Source organism: Triticum dicoccoides, chromosome 7A (assembly GCF_002162155.2).
Source record: "Triticum dicoccoides isolate Atlit2015 ecotype Zavitan chromosome 7A, WEW_v2.0, whole genome shotgun sequence".
Taxonomy (NCBI): Eukaryota; Viridiplantae; Streptophyta; class Magnoliopsida; order Poales; family Poaceae; genus Triticum; species Triticum dicoccoides.
Genome location: NC_041392.1, coordinates 733,571,928 through 733,578,138, shown reverse-complemented (window position 1 = coordinate 733,578,138; position 6,211 = coordinate 733,571,928). Strand labels below are relative to the sequence as shown.

The 6,211-nt window shown below is 48.6% G+C and overlaps 1 long non-coding RNA gene across 1 annotated transcript; it reads left to right on the top strand.

Moving 5' to 3' along the window:
- Positions 1 to 319: 319 nt before the first annotated feature.
- Positions 320 to 2,938, top strand: LOC119334631. Its single transcript, XR_005161470.1, has 4 exons — positions 320 to 766; positions 1,814 to 1,902; positions 2,306 to 2,421; positions 2,598 to 2,938. It is a non-coding gene; the product is annotated as an uncharacterized LOC119334631 (long non-coding RNA).
- Positions 2,939 to 6,211: the final 3,273 nt, after the last annotated feature.

Here is a 6,211-nt window from a genome sequence, read left to right as displayed (position 1 = left end):
AGGCAAGCCCGATGGCATGTTTAGCCCGCTGGCCCAGGTAGGATCCATCCTATTGGGCTGTTTTTGGCCTGTAATTAGTCTACTGGGCTGTAGAAATATAAAAATTAAAAAAAATAAACGGTTCGTGTCGTGCCAGCACGCCTCTAAACAGGCCACATGCTAGCGCAGCCCGATTATAAACATATGCCGGGCCAGGCCCACTACGGGCCGGGCTTGCGGGCTACTGGGCCAGCACGGAGGACCGGCCCATTTGGCCACCGTTGATCGGTGTGTGCGGGGGGGCTGGCTGGAGAGGCCGACCCCCACCCTCTCACCGAGCGGCCGGCGGTAAATTCCACCGGTAAAAAACCCTAGCCGCCGCATGTTCTCGCTCCTTTCATCTCACCGCCGGCCGCCGCTCCTCCTGGCCTCCACTCACCGAGCTCGCTCTGCCGCCGCCCTTGGCCTCTCCCTCTCCTTCCTCCGCGATCAACAGGAAGCATTTCCCTCATCGGCGCCCAAAAGGAGGGGCGCATGCCGCTGCCGCATTCCGCCTCCCCTTCCGCTCAGCGCTCGAGGGCTGCAGGTCGTCGTCGCGCTCAACGGGCGGAGCTCGTGCCGCTGCTGCGCTCCGCCTCTCCCACCCACCTCGTCCGCGCTCGTCAGGAGGAGCACGGGTCGCCGCCGCACTGCACGAGAGGACGCCGAGCCTAGCGTATGCCGCCCACCCCTTTCTTCTCCGCGAGCCGGAGCAGGGCGTCGACACTGGCGACCTCACTGTCCCCAGGTATACCTTCTTTGCTTTCTCCTGCTCCTGCACAGCTCACCTTTGGTGGCTTTGGCTCTGGACGATGAATCTGACCTGCGCCGCCGTGCTTATGAGCTTACCCCGTTGCCGTAGCACAGTAGGAGTTGCTCGGTTGCTTCCTTATCGGCCATGATTCAACCAGACCGAGCAGCGGTTCGCCTAGCTTTCCACTGAATTTACTGCAGATTTCTGTGCAGCAGCAAGGCGTTACAGTAACCTGCTTCAGTTTTTCTACTTTCGTTTTATGTTTGTTGGGAAAATCAAGAGTAAGTGGTTAATGTACTGGAACAGTAGTTGAACCACTAGAATCAAGCTTTGAGAATCTGTGGAAAGATATGAATTTGCAATATATAGCATTGTGACACGAATTTGTCAATGCTCCAACTTTTGTCATCATTCCTCAATTGCGCTTTATGTTTTCCAAGTAGAAATGCGGAGTCATGCTTCGTTATCTGCATTTTTACCTGATCCCCATGGTAAGCATCGTTTGGGTCAGGCCGTTGTAATTGATTTATTTTCAGCTGCTTGCGGGCTGACTACTATATTTGTTCTTCATGTCCATACCTGCCTGACTGCTATGTTTTTACATGCGGAAAATGCTGATTGTTATTTTCTTTTGAGAATCACCGGGGGAGGAGTCCCTCCACCTGAATATATTGCTCAAAGTGGCCATAATGCCAGGAGAGTGATCCAGTTTATAAGGAAAACCGGATCGAAAACCTTAACAATTTGACCCCGTTTATGAGGAAAACCGAGCCGAAAACCAGACAAGTAACAAGTGTTACAAGGAAAGGAGAGGAACAGGACGCCCAACATAAGGCAAGACCTAGCTAGCATACTAACAGGACCAGGTAGATGAGGGGTGCGTTGAGGGATCACAATACCAAGACTCTACAATTTTATTCGCCTCAGATTAGTTTATATCTTGCATCCTTGTCAATTTTATTCGCCTCTGTGGCATCAGTTGTTTATCAAACTCTTCGTAGCCTGAGCTGTTCATTTGCTTCACCTGACCTTTTGGTTTAGGGATACTCAGTGGTGTGGGGAGGTGGCATGATGCTGTTGGAAGTAGTGGTGTGGTTTAGAAGGCCTTCTCAATGTGTGCTTCGCCCAAGGTGAGTACGTTAGGTGATTCTTCCTCTTCTTCATCATTTCCTTTGCAATTCTGGTTGCATTTTAGGTGGTTCCAGTTTTCTGTGGTGACTGATGACACAAAAGAATACCATGATGAGCAAATTTACGCAAATTTGAGTAAAACTGCCTCAGTTGCGCAATGCAGTTCAATGAGACACTCAGCAGCTATGGTTTAAGTAGTAAATTACAGAACGAAACAGGACACTTTTCATTTTTCTTATTGCATAGACTAACCTATGGTAAATAAAATAAAAGGTCAGTTGCAAGTGGATATGTAGCTACTTATTTCATTGAACGTCTGATTTCACTTCTCATTTGGTTTTGCTGTTTACACTATATTAGACCGCAGTTTCCTGTCTAACTTATTATGTCTGTACATTACAGCTAAAAAGCACGGACACGGTAATGTATGGAGTTTCTGCCGCTGCCGCTTGGACTCGACCGCCGCCGTCTCCCAAGTGCAGCAGCCTCTCCTCGCGATGGCAACCACACTCGAGTAGGTAACTTTGACCTCTTTCATATATTTGAATCGATCTTTTTGTTGAGCTGCTGCTGCTTGCTTTCCCTTTTCCCCATGCCCTTGCTGCTGCTGCTGCTGCTGCTTGCTTGTTGCTTTCTAATGCTGCTGCTGCCTGCTTGTGTTGAAGTTGAACTGTTAATTGGTGCTTGATGTTAGGGAACATGGTATGTGAGATTGGCTTATGTTCAGAAAGTTACTACTGCATCCCCTAGACCCCTACTGCTTCGACTGGTAGCCATGGAGGAAACACCAAATTTGTTTGCAGCAGACTACAACAAATGGTGCAATATTCTGTTCTCTTTCTCATTATTGTTTTTGTCTTTAATTCTATGTTACATGGCATATTTTTATATGTACTTGCCGTGTCCCCGATTGGCTTTTTTTGGAAACTGCCGTATCCCGTGTCCCTGTATGCGTGTCGGCGCATCCAAATCGCCATATCCGTGCTTCTTAGCATTAAGGTTGTATGCTACATTTCTTCAATATTTTATTTCTTACAGTTCCTCTCTATGCTAGTCTACCTTTTCTCCAAAATATGTTTCTGAGCCCAAGCTCATCTCCAATGGGGTCAGGCTTGTTGGGATCAGGCTCTGTGCTGTATAGATGGCTCTATATCCACTGTATTTGAGCTATTATTGAAACCTTCCTCAGCCTTTATGACTGGTAGGTGAGGTCTCCATCCTGACGGATCGTATTAATGCGCGACGGCTCTTCTCGCACGGACAACATCCGAGCCTTTCAGAGCTGTCATCGAGCAACCGACACATAAGCGGCCACCTCTTACCGGGTGCTTTTTCCATGCTGGCTATCGGTGCCATCTCTTACCGGCAACTTTGACATTCTACTCTGATATCTTGTTTCTCCCTGCTTCAATGCTATATATACTGCTGCGGGGTGGGGTTCCCTCCATCCTGGTTCAAAATTTGAATGTGTGCAGCCAGCTCGAATTTTGAACCGACATGCATCACCACACTCGTCCCTGTTGGCTCACCCTCTGCCAAGTTGCAATGCCTAACATACAAGGGACAGAGTCATTTGTGATTAGCTATTCTTCAAACCAAAAGAACACTTGACTCAGGACTGAACAAGACTAGGGAGACATGTCATCCCCATGATCTCTGTGTGGCCATTTGATCTGTTGTAAGTTCTAAAACCTTTGTGAAAATGCCATTCCCAAAGGTTGTGACATTCAGACTCATGTCACTGTTCTAACTCCTCAGTCAGCGCACAAACTATGTGCGCCCTACGTTTATAACAGACACAGCCCACACTGCTAGCACTGTCAAAAGAGGCACATTGCTAGCACGAAACAAATACTGATCGAACTGCCGGCCGTAGAATAACTATCTACATTAGACTACCCACACATGGGATTCCAAATTCAGAGGTGCTCCACAAAAGTCTTGAGGCCAGGGCACTTCCTTAACTAACGCACACGTAGCAGGGTCAAAAGATCTGGTCCCCTGCAACTGCTTTGAACTACGCTTCACTGCCTCACTCCAGGAGCTCAAACTACATGAAATTTGGCACGTCTCCCTTGTTCCTCCTCAGCATGACAATCTCGCATGCGATACTTTTCTGAAGATGATCCAGTAGTATCTGAACAAGCTAAAAATAGCAGCGGTCAGCATCACAGCGTATGTTTGCACCTCACTCCAAGAATTAACAGACGACACTTAGCTAGTATGTTCAACCTTACTGAGTGGCAATGGTAGGTATTACCCATCAAACTCACAGATATAGTGACCGTTGGACACAGCGCTGTCCTCCCTGTGACCACATTATCATTTATCAGTGTAAAAAATGTATAATGTCAGATTTAGCCTATTTGAGCAGCAAGGGATACAGTCATCTTTTGCACGGCTCATGCATGCCCATGAAGGTACACACAAAAGACCATCCATTCGTCTCAATCAACTAGCCACTGAATATGTCGTTGAAGCATTGGCAGAATCGAACCTGGAATCTTCTCGCTATGGCGTTGTGCTTCCTTTCCATCTCATCACTTTGGTGTGTTTCCGGGTCCATCACCATGAAGGTATGCACCGGGACATGAACCGCAATGCCATACCAAGTCACTGGTAATGACACACATTACTTATGAGATAGCAACAAAATCAGCTGCATTGATCTAAGATTGTTACCTTCTTTAGCCAGTCAGTCATGTATCCCATCAACTTAGAGTTCATCATCTTCCTGATTCGCTGCGACTCGTTTCGCCCCGACAGCCTTGAGCCGTCCCAGCCACGGCCCGGCCTCGAGACGCCCGGTGTCACTGCCTTCGCCGCCGAAGTTGAGCCGGCCCTATCACCACAAGCCGCCGCCGTTCTTAGGCTGCCCCTCGCTTGGTTTTGCGCCGAGCCGCCGGTCCCAGTCAACTTCATCATCAGGGTTGCAAAGTTCTTCCTGCAGTTTATGCCCAAATTTCAGAAGAATCAGTACATATTTTATCACGATCTACTTTTCCTTCAAAAAGACAGTTACTGTAAAGCGCGGATCGAAAACCCCTCCATCTTGCTAGCCATTTGCAGAGATCTTACATTCCTTCTCAACCAGAATCCGATGGATGCACCTCCAGCCGATCACCGTTACCTCACCCGCAGGCCCTAGTTCATCTTTCAGGTACTGCCCGGACACCACCACAACAAACGGAATGAAGTGCCTAAACTATTTCCTGGAAAAACGTCCACATTTCCTTAGCGCAACGATCAATATATTTCATGCACCTATCCTCACATCACTTACCAGCCGTACATTTGCAGCCCTGTTGGGAACAGGCCATCATTTTGTCGTAGAACCTGACCAACTGAGTGAGGGAACTTCTTTCCCCACTCATTCTTTACTGGAGTACAGTGACCACGATCCCTAGCCATGTCCCTGGTAGTTGACGTCAAGCATTCACCTCATGCCACCACTGATCCAAATTCAATGGTCAACACGAGATTCAACAACACATGTTCTGATACATGCTCGCAATGACGACAGTTACCTGTTGCTAGCTGCAGAGGCCTACCCACATCTGCCGCTGTAGCACCCTCCTCACCACCTTGAGATTAGAAATGCAGGTATACTGGTTAATTAGGGCCGAAAGCATGGTACACATATTTACTTGGGACCCACACTGCTAGCAGCTCAGGCCCAGCTCTCGGTCCATCGGCATACATTCGGACGTTTCCGGGGCGCATCGGACACTCCACTACAAGCGGAGAGCCCACATCCCAAAAGACTGGCCTAAAGGGAGGGTGGTACTCTCCCTTATAAGGAGGTCCTAGCCTCCTCCCGTATCCGAGGTGGGACTAAAGTCGCTAGCGTTGCCCAAGGTCAGGTTCCTGACACACTCACTCATCATTACTCTTCGTGGGGCATTGACCTGAACAGTGTTGCACTACATCTGTAAATCTACCACGGCATTTCCGCCGGAGACTCAGACAGACTCCTTCACGCTAGCTGATGCCTGCTCTTCCTACTCTGGTGTTCGCGCTCCTTCCACCCCCCAAGTGATGGGGGTCTTGTCTTCTAACCCTTCGTCATCTGCGGTAGAGCCGATCACAAGCATACCTTCATATCCCAAAAACAACAAGTTAGTGTTGCAAAACAATTTGTTTGTATGACTCCAAGTAAACGTTAAATGCCGAATTAACCTCCTAAATCAGGCACTGCTCGCCCTGCTTCCTAAGAGGACTTTGGCCTCGCCTCGCTGGAAGAACGATCGCCCGACAGCATTCATGCCTTGCCTCGGTCAAGGATAGTGACGCGAACACCGTGTTCTT